Here is a 14,295-nt window from a genome sequence, read left to right on the forward strand (position 1 = left end):
CATGAGCTGACAGCTGGCTGCCGCCCTTCCCCTTGGGCCGGACGCCGAGTGGCTGGAGCTGCGCTGCCTGCAGAACCCCGAGACGGCTGCTGTGCCACCCGCCAGCGCTCCGTGGCTCCGTGCGTGGTTGGGTGTGCGGGGCCTGGAGTCCTCTGTGCTCAGCAGAAGGCAGGGAGGGAACACATCACCGTCTGGGGAGAGCTTGTGTCCCGTCAGGACCCGTACAGGCGGCACTGGATTGCTGGGCTGCCTCCCAGCTGCAGCCCGCAAAGCCGTCGGGCATTCCGAAGGCGGGTGGGTTGTACACTGAAAAGAAGTAAAGAAAATCAAAGGAGTGTGCAGGTCTCGGGGAGTGTCTGAAACGCACGCGTGCGCTGCCTCCACCTCTCCAACCGCCCCTTGCTGCAGCTCTATGGAGAGCAAAGCCAAGGTGCAGACCCACGGGATGCCCCGGTCCTCTGCTGCGCTCAGTGACTCGTCAGCGGGTCCTGCGGCTTCCCAGGGAGATGGCGTGAGGGCACCTGGGCATGGAGGCACCTGGGCTTGGATTTCTGCAGCCCCGTGGCTGGCCTCACCCGCTGGAAGGTGTAGGTGTCCTCGGCTGAAGCAGCCATGAACCACATCAGAGAGCTGGGAGATGGCGTTCTCAAGGATGCTCCAGTGCTGGGGTGCCTGGGGAGCGTTGTGTTCCTTCAGTGTTTGACTTGGGAAACCTCCTCTGCCGGAGCTCGGGTGCTGACACGGAGGCCTTCAGCTGGTCCCTGGACCGTCAGTCGCTGCAGCCACGGAGCCGCTGGACGTATGGCTGCCGGCTTAGGAGTCCCTGCGGAGCCGCTGGACGTATGGCTGCCGGCTCAGGTGTTACTGCGGAGCCGCTGGACGTATGGCTGCCGGCTCAGGTGTCCCTGCGGAGCCGCTGGACGTATGGCTGCCGGCTGAGGAGTCCCTGCGGAGCCGCTGGACGTATGGCTGCCGGCTGAGGAGTCCCTGCGGAGCCGCTGGACGTATGGCTGCCGGCTCAGGTGTCCCTGCGGAGCCGCTGGACGTATGGCTGCCGGCTCAGGTGTCACTGCGGAGCCGCTGGACGTATGGCTGCCGGCTCAGGAGTCCCTGCGGAGCCGCTGGACGTATGGCTGCCGGCTCAGGTGTCCCTGCGGAGCCGCTGGACGTATGGCTGCCGGCTCAGGTGTCCCTGCGGAGCCGCTGGACGTATGGCTGCCGGCTCAGGTGTCACTGCGGAGCCGCTGGACGTATGGCTGCCGGCTCAGGAGTCCCTGCGGAGCCGCTGGACGTATGGCTGCCGGCTGAGGAGTCCCTGCGGAGCCGCTGGACGTATGGCTACCAGCTCAGGTGTCCCTGCGGAGCCACTGGACGTATGGCTGCCGGCTCAGGTGTCCCTGCGGAGCCGCTGGACGTATGGCTGCCGGCTCAGGAGTCCCTGCGGAGCCGCTGGACGTATGGCTGCCGGCTCAGGAGTCCCTGCGGAGCCGCTGGACGTATGGCTGCCGGCTCAGGTGTCCCTGCGGAGCCGCTGGACGTATGGCTGCCGGCTCAGGAGTCCCTGCGGAGCCGCTGGACGTATGGCTGCCGGCTCAGGAGTCCCTGCGGAGCCGCTGGACGTATGGCTGCCGGCTCAGGAGTCCCTGCGGAGCCGCTGGACGTATGGCTGCCGGCTCAGGTGTCCCTGCGGAGCCGCTGGATGTATGGCTGCCGGCTCAGGTGTCACTGCGGAGCCGCTGGACGTATGGCTGCCGGCTCAGGTGTCACTGCTGAGCCGCTGGACATATGGCTGCCGGCTCAGGTGTCACTGCGGAGCCGCTGGACGTATGGCTGCCGGCTCAGGTGTCACTGCGGAGCCGCTGGACGTATGGCTGCCAGCTCAGGAGTCACTGCGGAGCCGCTGGACGTATGGCTGCCAGCTCAGGTGTCCCTGCGGAGCTGCTGGACGTATGGCTGCCGGCTCAGGTGTCACTGCGGAGCCCCTGGACGTATGGCTGCCGGCTCAGGTGTCACTGCTGAGCCGCTGGACATATGGCTGCCGGCTCAGGAGTCACTGCGGAGCCGCTGGACGTATGGCTGCCGGCTCAGGTGTCACTGCGGAGCCGCTGGACGTATGGCTGCCAGCTCAGGAGTCACTGCGGAGCCGCTGGACGTATGGCTGCCAGCTCAGGTGTCCCTGCGGAGCTGCTGGACGTATGGCTGCCGGCTCAGGTGTCACTGCGGAGCCCCTGGACGTATGGCTGCCGGCTCAGGTGTCACTGCTGAGCCGCTGGACATATGGCTGCCGGCTCAGGAGTCACTGCGGAGCCGCTGGACGTATGGCTGCCGGCTCAGGTGTCACTGCGGAGCCGCTGGACGTATGGCTGCCAGCTCAGGTGTCCCTGCGGAGCCGCTGGACGTATGGCTGCCAGCTCAGGTGTCCCTGCGGAGCCGCTGGATGTATGGCTGCCGGCTCAGGTGTCACTGCGGAGCCGCTGGACGTATGGCTACCAGCTCAGGTGTCCCTGCGGAGCCACTGGACGTATGGCTGCCGGCTCAGGTGTCCCTGCGGAGCCGCTGGACGTATGGCTGCCGGCTCAGGTGTCACCGCGGAGCCGCTGGACGTATGGCTGCCGGCTCAGGAGTCCCTACGGAGCCGCTGGACGTATGGTTGCCAGCTCAGGTGTCACTGCGGAGCCGCTGGATGTATGGCTGCCGGCTTAGGTGTCACTGCGGAGCCGCTGGATGTATGGCTGCCGGCTTAGGTGTCACTGCGGAGCCGCTGGACGTATGGCTGCCGGCTCAGGTGTCACTGCGGAGCCGCTGGACGTATGGCTGCCAGCTCAGGAGTCACTGCGGAGCCGCTGGACGTATGGCTGCCGGCTCAGGTGTCACCGCGGAGCCGCTGGACGTATGGCTGCCGGCTCAGGAGTCCCTATGGAGCCGCTGGACGTATGGTTGCCAGCTCAGGCGTCGCTGCGCAGCGATGCGCATGGCAGGCAACAGCCTCGTGCCTGGCGCGGAGAGGGCAGCCCCCGTGCTCGTGTAGCCCACCTGGGACATCCACGCACGGGCAGCCCCTGGGCACGTGAAGGGACGATGTGAACCAGAGGAAAATCGTCAGCAGCCAGCACCCCTCTGCCTGACGTGCCCCACGGTGTGGAGCTCGCGGGCCGGGGTTGGCCGCGGCAGAGGTGTCCCGAGGCGCGGAGCCACCCGTGTGCCGTGTGGGTGCTCCTGGCGGGCGCGGGGCCGGTTCAGGGCGTGCAGAGCCGTGTGAGCAGGAGGTGTCGGAGCCGGCGCGGAGCCTCACCTCGGCTGCAGGTACCTGGCGCTGCCACGCCTGTTCTCGCTCGGCTGAGCCCAGCAATGCAATGTGCTTTTGAAGGAAAGAATAGGAAAAATCTCCTCTTTCAAAAGCTGCGGTGAACCAGCCAAGCCCAGCACCCACGGGACGGGCACAGGCAGGCAGTCACAGACAAACAGAAAAGACAAAAATCCTTTTTATTCTGGCTGGGAGATACGCGATTGCACAACCCCGATCTCTGTGGGAAAGCAGCTCTCAAGCATCTCGTACCCTGACACGTGATTCCCGGGAAATGGGGATCGGCCAGACTTTCGCTGGCGCTTCGGGCTGGCCGGCCCACGGCAGGGCAGGGACGAGGACGAGCCGGGGCGCTGGGCTGGGCCAGGGCTGTGCCACGATGGCAGCTGCTTCCTGCCACCCCTTTTGGGGAACTTGCTTGTCGCTTGGCTTCCCAGCTTCCCTTCACAACTCCTGGGCACAGCGAGGGGAAGGATGCGTGCTTATGAGCTGGCCCAGGTGCCCCCGTCCGCACTCCTGTCTTCCCCTGAGGGCACACCGGGCGATGGCACCAGTACAGCTCCCTGCTCGTGCAGCTCCTGCTGTGGTAGAGGCCACCGGGTCCCCAACACGTCACAACCCACGTAGAGCCGAGCCTCCGCTGCCGGGACGTCCGCAGAGCGGAGCCTGGGGCACCGCTGCGCTGTGCGGAGCAGAGTGTAGCTGGTGGGGTCTGCCCTGCGGTCTGTGTCCCAGCGGGCAGGCAGCGCTGATGAGGGGACTGGAACATCTCCCCTACGAGGAGAGGTTGAGGGAGCTGGGCTTGTTCAGCCTGGAGAAGAGAAGGCTGCGAGGGGACCTAATAAATGCCTCTAAATATCTGCAGGGTGGGGGTCAGGAGGATGGGGCCAAGCTCTTTTCAGTGGTGCCCAGCAACAGGACAAGGGGCAATGGGCACAAACTGAGGCACAGGAAGTTCCGTCTGAACATGAGGAAGAACTTCTTCCCTCTGAGGGTGACGGAGCCCTGGCCCAGGCTGCCCAGGGAGGTTGTGGAGTCTCCTTCTCTGGAGATATTCAAGATATTCAAATATCTGGAGATATTCAAATATCTGGAGATATTCAAGACCCGCCTGGACAAGGTCCTGTGCAGCCTGCTGTAGGTGACCCTGCTTCAGCAGGAGGGTTGGACTAGATGACCCACAGAGGTCCCTTCCAACCCCTACTATTCTGTGATTCTCTGAGAGTCAAGCATTGATCCATCTCCCCGCTCCTCGGACGCAGATGATGGATGGTGAAAGGGAAAACCCCTGCTCTGGAGATCATCGCTGGACGAATGGGGCCCTTGTAACGTGACTGCTCTGGCCCTGGGCTGGCTGAGCCGGCGCGCGCTCCCTCCTCTCAGCCTGCCGCCAGCCGTGCTGCGGAACGGGACGCCCGGCCACCCATGAGCTCAGGAAGGTGGCACCAGGCACGCAGCTGCTGCTGCCCGACCAGACGCAGACACAGCCCCTGGGGACTTGCAGCCGCTGTGCTGGTTGACGCTGAGGACTCCTGAAACTCCCACCAGGGCTGCGCTCAAAGCAAAAGCAGATGTCCCTCTGCCAGGGGGATGGAAATCCAGGAGGTGCTCTGGGACATGGGGCTTGCTGTGCCATGGGGAGCCGGGGCATGGGGTGGTCTGACTGCACCCCTCCATCAGCAGGCTCCCAGGGCTTCCCAGCAGGTCTGCTTCTGGCTGCGGGCAGGGAGGGAGGGGGGTCTCTACCCATCTATGCGGTCAGCAGGGCCTTCAGTTCTGGTGTTTACCTCTTTCTGCACCAGTACAGGCTGGGGCGGACCTGCTGGAGAGCAGCTCTGCGGAGAGGGACCTGGGTATCCTGGTGGACGACAGGTTAACCATGAGCCAGCAGTGTGCCCTGGCTGCCAAGAAGGCCAATGGGATCCTGGGGTGCATCAAGAAGAGTGTGGGCAGCAGGACGAGGGAGGTTCTCCTGCCCCTCTGCTCTGCCCTGGGGAGGCCCCATCTGCAGTGCTTTGTCCAGTGATGGGCTCCGCAGTTCAAGAAAGATGAGGAGCTACTGGAGAGAGTCCAGCGGAGGGCTGCGAGGATAAGGAGGGCACTGGAGCATCTCTCCTGCGAGGAGAGGCTGAGGGAGCTGGGCTTGTTCAGCCTGAAGAAGAAAAGGCTGAGAGGGGACCTTAGATATGCCCATAAATATCTGCAGGGTGGGGGTCAGGAGGACAGGGCCAGACTCTTTCCAGTGGTGCCCAGCGACAGGACAAGGGGCAATGGGCACAAAATGAAGCAGAGGAAGCTCCAGCTGAACCCGAGGAAGAACTTCTTCCCTCTGAGGGTGCCGGAGCCCTGGCCCAGGCTGCCCAGGGAGGCTGTGGAGTCTCCTTCTCTGGAGATATTCCAGCCCCGCCTGGCCGCGGTGCTGTGCAGCCTGCTCTGGGTGACCCTGCTTGGGCAGGGGGTTGGGCTGGGGGACCCATAGAGGTCGCTTCCAACCCCGACCATTCTGTGATTCTGTGATTTCTCAGCAGCTGATCCTCACATGTGCCATTGAGCGCTGTCGGGGTTGCCGGTTGCGTTGGGTGTATCGAGGTTACGGAGCCCTCTCCAAGCCCCAGGGCTGCTCGATGGTTTGTTGGCTTTGGCCAGTGAAGATGCAGGAGCTGCAAGCTCGGGGGGGTGGGAGGGGACAAGCACAGCCCCCGTGGCCGTGGCATAGGATCAGTATGGGTGGCTTCCACGCAGGTGGTCATGGCTACGAGCCCTTGCTGCAGGGCACAGGGAGCTGTCAGACGGTGCCACTGCCAGGACCAGCCAAGTGAGGGTGGCCCGGCACCGCCATGCCTGTGACTGAGCTGGGTGGGGAAGGCTGGTCCCGTGCAGGAGCTGCCGTGCCCTCGTGCGGAAGAGGTGCTGGGATGCTGGACAGGATGGCTCATCCCACCCGGCTGGCTCCCAGCCGACTCACATGGAGCTTGTCCTGCAAGGTGGGTGCCTTGTAAGTGCTGGCATGAAGGCACAGGGTCCAGGGAGCACACATGGGGCTGTGACCCCTGGGCTTCAGGTGAAAGAATCATAGAATCATAGAACCATTGAATGGTTTGGGTTGAAATGACCTTAAAGATCATCTGGTCCCAACCCCCCTGCCATGAGCAGGGACATCTTCCACCAGCCCAGGGTGCTCAGAGCTCCATCCAACCTGGCCTTGAACACTTCCAGGGAGGGGGCAGCCACAGCTTCTCTGGGCAACCTGGGTCAGGGCCTCACCACCCTCATGGTGAAGAATTTCTTCCCAATATCTGATCTAAATCTGCCCTCTTTTAGTTTAGAGCCGTTCCCCCTTGTTCTATCACTTTCCCCTTGTGAAAAGAGAGACCAGCAGAGCCCATGGCTCGCCCTGTGACGGGGCCGTGGGCAGCTTGGAGAGGCTTGGGTGGCAGCCGAATGGCCGAGCGGGAGGATCGCTGGATCCGCCTGGCCAAGAGGAGGACAGCTGTGGGAGGAACGAAGCTGTGCGGCAAACACGCAGCCCTGGGCTGGGACCAGGAGCCTGAAGGTGGTGGCCAGTGGTCAGTGTGTGGCAAACACTGCCGGTGTATGGCGAGATGGTTACTGCAGGACTGGAGATCTGACCACGGGTGGGACGGGGGGCAAGAAGGAAGCTGAGAGCTCGGGGAAGAGGAGTGTGTGGACCAGGAAGGGAGGTGGGGAGGAAGGGAGGGCAGGAGCCAGCGTGGCACAGAATCACAGAATCACAGAATAGTAGGGGTTGGAAGGGACCTCTGTGGGTCATCTAGTCCAACCCTCTTGCCGAAGCAGGGTCACCTACAGCAAGCTGCACAGGACCTTGTCCAGGCGGGGCTTGAATATCTCCAGAGAGGGAGACTCCACAGCCTCCCTGGGCAGCCTGTTCCAGTGCTCCGTCACCCTCAGAGGGAAGAAGTTCTTCCTCATGTTCAGATGGAACTTCCTGTGCCTCAGTTTGTGCCCATTGCCCCTTGTCCTGTCACTGGGCACCACTGAAAAGAGCTTGGCCCCATCCTCCTGACCCCCACCCTTCAGATATTTGTAAGCATTTATAAGGTCCCCTCGCAGCCTTCTCTTCTTCAGGCTGAACAAGCCCAGTTCCCTCAACCTCTCCTCGTAGCAGAGATGCTCCAGTCCCCTCATCATCCTCGTAGCCCTCCGCTGGACTCTCTCCAGTAGCTCTTCATCTTTCTTGAACTGGGGAGCCCAGAACTGGACACAGTACTCTAGATGAGGCCTCACTAGGTCAGTGTAGAGGGGAAGGAGAACCTCCCTCGTCCTGCTGGCCACACTCTTCTTGATGCACCCCAGGATCCCATTGGCTTTCTTGGCAGCCAGGGCACACTGCTGGCTCATGGTTAACCTGTCGTCCACCAGGACACCCAGGTCCCTCTCCGCAGAGCTGCTCTCCAGCAAGTCCACCCCAAGCCTGTACTGGTGCATGAGGTTGTTCCTCCCCAGGTGCAGGACCCTGCATTTGGGTTTATTGAACCTCATCAGGTTCCTCTGTGCCCAGCTTTCCAGCCTATCCAGGTCATGCTGAATGGCAGCACAGCCTTCTGGTGTATCTACCACTCCTCCCAGTTTGGTGTCATCAGCAGAGGGCAAGGTACGCAGGCTGCGGCAGCAGGCAGGGGACAGGCACACCTCGCTGCCGGTGGGTGCTTGGACCTCTTGGAGGCCACAGCTCAGCACACTTTGGTCCCAGGGCCAGCTCCGGGTGCCGCCGGAGCCCAGCGTGGCTGGTGCACTGTTCCTGCGTGCCTGCGGCCGTGCCCTGGGCATTGGTGTGCCGGAGCAGCACAACGCGGCTCTCCCAGCCCAGGGCAGGCAACGGCCGCGGTCACCGTGCTGCTGCCAGCGTGGTTGGATGTACCCCCAGAAATGCGGCCGGCTGCTTGGGGACCTCACCCCGGCTGTTCCTGTTGGCTGTTGCGAAAGAGGAAGGCAGCTTTCCAGGAAGGGTAAAACAGGCAGAAAGCGAGGAGAGGCTTTGAACAGGCGGCCTGAGGAAGGCCACCCAGCTCCCGTCCTGGTCACAAGTAACACGTTTTGGGGCCCTCCAGCCCAAAGTGGGATGTGGCAGGAAGGTGGGTGCGATGCTCGTCTTCGCACTTTTGGTGTCTAATTATCCACAATGTGTTAATAATAACCCTGGGCATGTTCCTGGGTGGGGTGTCTTTCCCAAGGCACTGGTTCAGCGTGCTGAGCGGGGCCGTGCTGGTCCCCAGGTGGAGGAGAAGATGGCCAGACAAGGCTGTGGCATGTCCTGAAGTGACAGGAGTGCTGCCATGCCTGGGCTGGAAGGCACGAGCCTTGGTGATGGCCAGCTGAGGTGTAGAGGCTGGGGCTGCTGGGACCACACAGTCCATTCTACTCACTTTAAAAAAAACCAACAGAAAATCAGGATCTGAGAATACTTTAGGTTGGAATGGACCTTCAGGGGCTGTCTGGTCCAACTTGGAGCATGTCTGATCAGATCAGATTGCTCGGGGCTGTGTTCAATCAGTGCTGGTCACCTCCAAGGGGAGGGAAGGGACCTCCGGAGATCCACCCCCTCTGCTCAAAGCAGGGTCAGCTGCAACCAGCCGGAGGTCCTGAGGTTGCTCAGGACCATGTCCATTTGGCTTCTGAGTATTTTCCAGGATAGAGACTCTGCAATGTCTTTGGGCAACCTGTGCCAATGTTTCACCACCTTCACAGTAAAAAAGGGTTTCCTGATGTTCAAAGGGAACCTCCTGTCCTGACTTTCCTTTTGTCCTGCCACTGGGCACCACTGAGAAGAGCCTGGCTCCATCTTCTTCACTCCCTCCCTTCAGGTATTTATACACACTGACGAGAACCCACTGCGCCTTCTCTTCTGCAGGAAGCTCTCACAGGGGAGAATCTCCACTCCCTTCATCGTCTTTGTGACTGTTTGCTGGACTGTCTCCATTATGTCCTTGTCTGCTGTACTGGGAAGCCTGAATTTTGCTGGTGAACACACGTGAACGCACCTGGGGAGGAACAACCCCATGCACCAGTACAGGCTTGGGGTGGACCTGCTGGAGAGCAGCTCTGCGGAGAGGGACCTGGGTGTCCTGGTGGACGACAGGGTGACCATGAGCCAGCAGTGTGCCCTGGCTGCCAAGAAGGCCAAGGGGATCCTGGGGTGCATCAAGAAGAGTGTGGCCAGCAGGACGAGGGAGGTTCTCCTTCCCCTCTACACTGCCCTGGTGAGGCCCCATCTGGAGTACTGTGTCCAGTTCTGGGCTCCCCAGTTCAAGAAAGATGAGGAGCTACTGGAGAGAGTGTAGCGGAGGGCTACGAGGATGGTGAGGGGACTGGAGCATCTCTTCTACGAGGAGAGGTTGAGGGAACTGGGCTTGTTCAGCCTGAAGAAGAGAAGGCTGCGAGGGGACCTTATAAATGCCTACAAATATCGGAAGGGTGGGTGTCAGGAGGATGGGGCCAAGCTCTTTTCAATGGTGCCCAGTGACAGGACAAGGGGCAATGGGCACAAACTGAGGCACAGGAAGTTCCGTCTGAACATGAGGAAGAACTTCTTCCCTCTGAGGGTGATGGAGCACTGGAACAGGCTGCCCAGGGAGGTTGTGGAGTCTCCTTCTCTGGAGATATTCAAGCCCCGCCTGGACAAGGTCCTGTGCAGCCTGCTGTAGGTGACCCTGCTTGGGCAGGGGGGTTGGACTAGATGACCCACAGAGGTCCCTTCCAACCCCTACTATTCTGTGATTCTGTGATTCTGTGATTCTGTGAAGACACTCGCTGCACCCCCAGCAGCCGGCACCAGGCACACGGGCTCTGACCCATGGTCCCGCTCCAGCCGCTGCATGGAGCTCCTCACCCATACCAGTCCCCCTCCATAGCTGGTTTGCGGGACAGTCTGTGGGACCCTCCCCAGATGGAGAGCTGAAGCCCCTCCAGCTGCGGGTGCTGAGACCCTCAGGGTTACATTCGTACCAGCTGCAAAGTCCTGGTGTGCCTGCAGTTTCTTGATAGCCCATCAATTAGTGCCACCAATGAGGTTTGTTTCTGGTTATTGTCTTCGTTAACACTAATTGCTCAGGTTTTATGTCTCTGTGTTTGCCTCCCTCCATTTCCTTATCATCTCAACAGAAAAGATTATCAACCTGTCACCACGCGTCCTCGGTGCCACTGGCCAGGTTTGTTCCCATCACCGCCTCCTGGATCGTTTGTTGATCAGGTTTGCCCCTGTGTGCTCTTGTTGATGGCTCCTTTGACTAGATACCCTCAGAGGAGCAGGTGGTCTCCTTCCACGCTGCCTTACACCACTGAAGCCCCACTGGCCACCAAGGCTGGGCTACTGCTGAGATCCTGGTTGCAGGCCCACCAAGGAGCCCGGTCTCCTCTCGGGGTGCTACGTGGTGCCTTTGGATGGACACAGCGTGTGTGCGGTATCCTAGAACGGACTTGTTCCCTCCCTGATCTTAACATCTGACTGACGGCTGCTGAGCACGCATCGAATAGTCTGTTACAATTCTTGCTGCTGACCAGCGAGAGCTCAGAGCTGGGTCTGTGGACACTAGGGTGGCTTCTCCCCGTGCGTGCCTTTTTACCTACCTTGAACTCAAACTGCCATTTTTATTCCAGCCATTGTATGTTGCTTGGTCTTCTTCCTGCAGTTTTTGCAGCTGGCACTTTACTAAGCTGAATAATTTAACACCATCTGCTGCTTCCCTGTTGGCAGCACTTCCCAGACCACGTCTGCACATGTTGAACAGCCCAGCTCTCAGCACGGGTCCCTCTGGGCCCCGCTGGCGACTCCCTCACGGAGAAGAGGGCTCGCTTGTTCTTGCCTTTGCTTTCCTTTGAGCATCCGTAGCTTCTGCCTCCACCACATCCCAGCAGCAACCGCCACAGTTTAGCTGCGTGCAGAATCTTTCCTCCTGTTTCCCCACAACATAGTTCTTCTGGAAAATAGCAAATATTCATTCCACGCTTGCCTTCTCCATGTCATTTATGGTTTTATGCCTCTTCTACACCCCCGCTCAGGATCTGCCCCTCCTCCTGACTGCAGAGGACACTGTTTGCCTCTCTCGTACTCTGCACAGACAGCCACTGCCCCGATGTCCGCCTGCTCACCTCCCCTCGACCTGCTCCCTGGAGCTGGGACTTCGGCCCAGGGTTCTCTGTTGGTGTGTTTGTGACTTTGACCGGGCTCTAAGCGCTCCGGTGACGCTGCCACCGGCACACCCTCCTCTACAGCGCCTGTGCATTTCGTACTTCAGCGTCACGGCGTCCTCCTGGGGAGCCTCCTCCCGAGAAGCCCACGGCAGGCCAGTGTTTCGTTGAAGATGAGGCATTCCAGTTCCTCACCTCTATATTTCATATTTATCTTGGTCCTCTACTTTTTTCTGTATTGTTTTTAAACAGTATTCTGCTTCTTTAAACTCTTCTTCCCTTTTTCTTTTCTCCATGTTCTTTTTCACTGTGTTTGAGTGGTGTGAGTTTGCTTGGAGATGCAAAACTTTTGTGACAACATCTTTTCAGCTTCTCGGCCCTATTTTATGAATTCATGTCTCTGCTTTACTATCTGACCTCCACATGGTACCTGGACCACTTCAGGGATGCTGTCATGGAGGGCCTGGCCTTCGTCTTCCTGCCTGAAGCTTACATTTTAATGCCAGAACCTTCCTCCTCTGCCCTCCTCAGTGTGGGGCCCACAGTCACTGTCTCCTGCCCAGCACTTGTTACAAGCCTTTCCAGAAAGTTCCTGGGATCAGGCCACCGCATACCCTGCAGGCAAGTCATGATGTGACTCCAGATGACAGCCCCAAAGTTTGTTTTGCCTCAGCAAAACCATCCCCACCACCATGTTCCTGCTCGGCGTCACTGCCTGGTGCGGGACAGGAATTTCTCACAGAGATGCTGCTAGCTCCTGCGTGTTCCGGCGTGTGGCTGTCCAACACGGCTCCCGAAGCGAGCCATGGTGGTCCGCGTGTCCATGATGGCCCCTGCTCCCCTGCCCGAGGAAGAACTGACTGTCTTTAACCAGGCTGCTCCTGCACCTGCCCTACAGCCTCCACGCCAGGGCCGCCCGGGAAGGATGCTCCAGCCGCGGGACAACCCTTTGGTGCTGCCTGCCAGCACCCTGCCGAGGACAGCCAGGAGCTGCTCCCCGCACAGTTCAGCTGGGTCTATAGCAGCACCGTGGGGAGGGCAGCCAAGCTTCAGTGCTGGGACCACCCTGTCCTGTCTCCCTTTCCTTAGTGCATGTTTTTCATCCTGTGCGGTCCTCCTCTTGTTCCTGATCTCTATGTGAGACTGGCTTTGTCCGCATCCAGTGCCACAAGGTGATAACAGCCGAGCTTTGAGGAGCTGACAGTTGGTCGAAGATACTCTGGCCCAGGGCTAGGAGACTGAGAACTTCGTAACACTATGAGGTTTCCTCTCAGTTCCTTTTCTCTTGTACATCTTAGCGGGTACGTAAAAAAGAAGCTGCTAGCTTTCAGTGAGGTTTAGTTACATGGCTTTTGGCTAGGTGTAGAAGACTGAAGATCCTACCAAGAAATGGCCTTACAGTGGTTAGGTTTAGTGCAAACACGGGGCGGGTGTCAGGAAAACACCACCACAAAAGAAACCCTGAAAGAGGAAGGGCTAAACCAGACCCGGAGGGCTGTAAGCCTCCACCCTGCTCCACGGGGACTGCTGGATCTCCACGGCTCTCCTAGCGAGGAAAGAGCTAACGAGCAAGAAGGCTGGGCAACGGGGCACTCGGAGATCTGGTGAAAAGTGTGGTGGAGGTTGAGAGATGTGGAACCAGAGACTAAGAGGAGAGAGTCCAAGGGCAAGGGGTGTGGGCAGGAGTGCAGGAACGGCTGAGATGGAGCAGAACGAGAGCCCGGCCGGCCGGGCGCTTTGTCTCGTGCGGCAGCTGGTAGCGAGCCCCTCTGGCACTGCGGTGGCATGCAGGGCGCTGGGATCTGGAGACAACACAAGGCCAGAGCGTGGGAAAGACGTAGCTTGGCCATTCACCCTGGGCTCGGCTAAAGCATTTTCTAATCCGTTTCCAGGAAAGACCAGCACTCTAGAAGATGAATATGAAGCCTCTAGGTTGACATGGGAGCCCAAATTGCTGAGGCCCTCTGGAGATGGCATTACAGCGTCTGCAGGTCGATGTGGGAAGAAGCTGAACTAACCCCAGTAAAGAGTGTGGTGAGGCCTGAGAGCTGTGAAATTTTCCTGTTACGCTCTGGCACTTTGGGTAAATTGTGGCCTTTCTGGTGCTTCCCCATGTTTGTAATGCAGGTGGGGGTAGGACGGCCGCTGCTATACCAGCCCAGAGCAAAGGTCCATGTCTCAGAAACACAGATTAGTAGGGGTTGGAAGGGACCTCTGTGGGTCATCTAGTCCAACCCTCCTGCCGAAGCAGGGTCACCTACAACAGGCTGCACAGGACCTTGTCCAGGCGGGGCTGGAATATCTCCAGAGAAGAAGACTCCACAACCTCCCTGGGCAGCCTGTTCCAGGGCTCCGTCACCCTCAGAGGGAAGAAGTTCTTCCTCATGTTCAGACGGAACTTCCTGTGCCTCAGTTTGTGCCCATTGCCCCTTGTCCTGTCACTGGGCACCACTGAAAAGAGCTTGGCCCCATCCTCCTGACACCCACTCTTCAGATATTTGTAAGCATTTATAAGGTCCCCTCGTAGCCTTCTCTTCTTCAGGCTGAACAAGCCCAGCTCCCTCAACCTCTCCTCGTAGGGGAGATGTTCCAGTCCCCTCATCATCCTCATAGCCCTCCGCTGGACTCTCTCCAGTAGCTCCACTACGCTGCAGCCAGCCCTGTCCAGTGTCAGAGCCTACACTAAGTGTGTAACAGCGGTGCAAGCCCATCCGGACACCTCCTTGATCCGGTCTTCCAACTCGTAGTGGCCTGCAGCTGAGGGACCTCCTGGGACAGAGGTCTGCCTTTGCCTTCAGCAGCCCTCGTGGGCCTCTCTCCCATTG

The sequence above is a fragment of the Opisthocomus hoazin genome, chromosome 3 (genome assembly GCF_030867145.1).
Source record: "Opisthocomus hoazin isolate bOpiHoa1 chromosome 3, bOpiHoa1.hap1, whole genome shotgun sequence".
Taxonomy (NCBI): Eukaryota; Metazoa; Chordata; class Aves; order Opisthocomiformes; family Opisthocomidae; genus Opisthocomus; species Opisthocomus hoazin.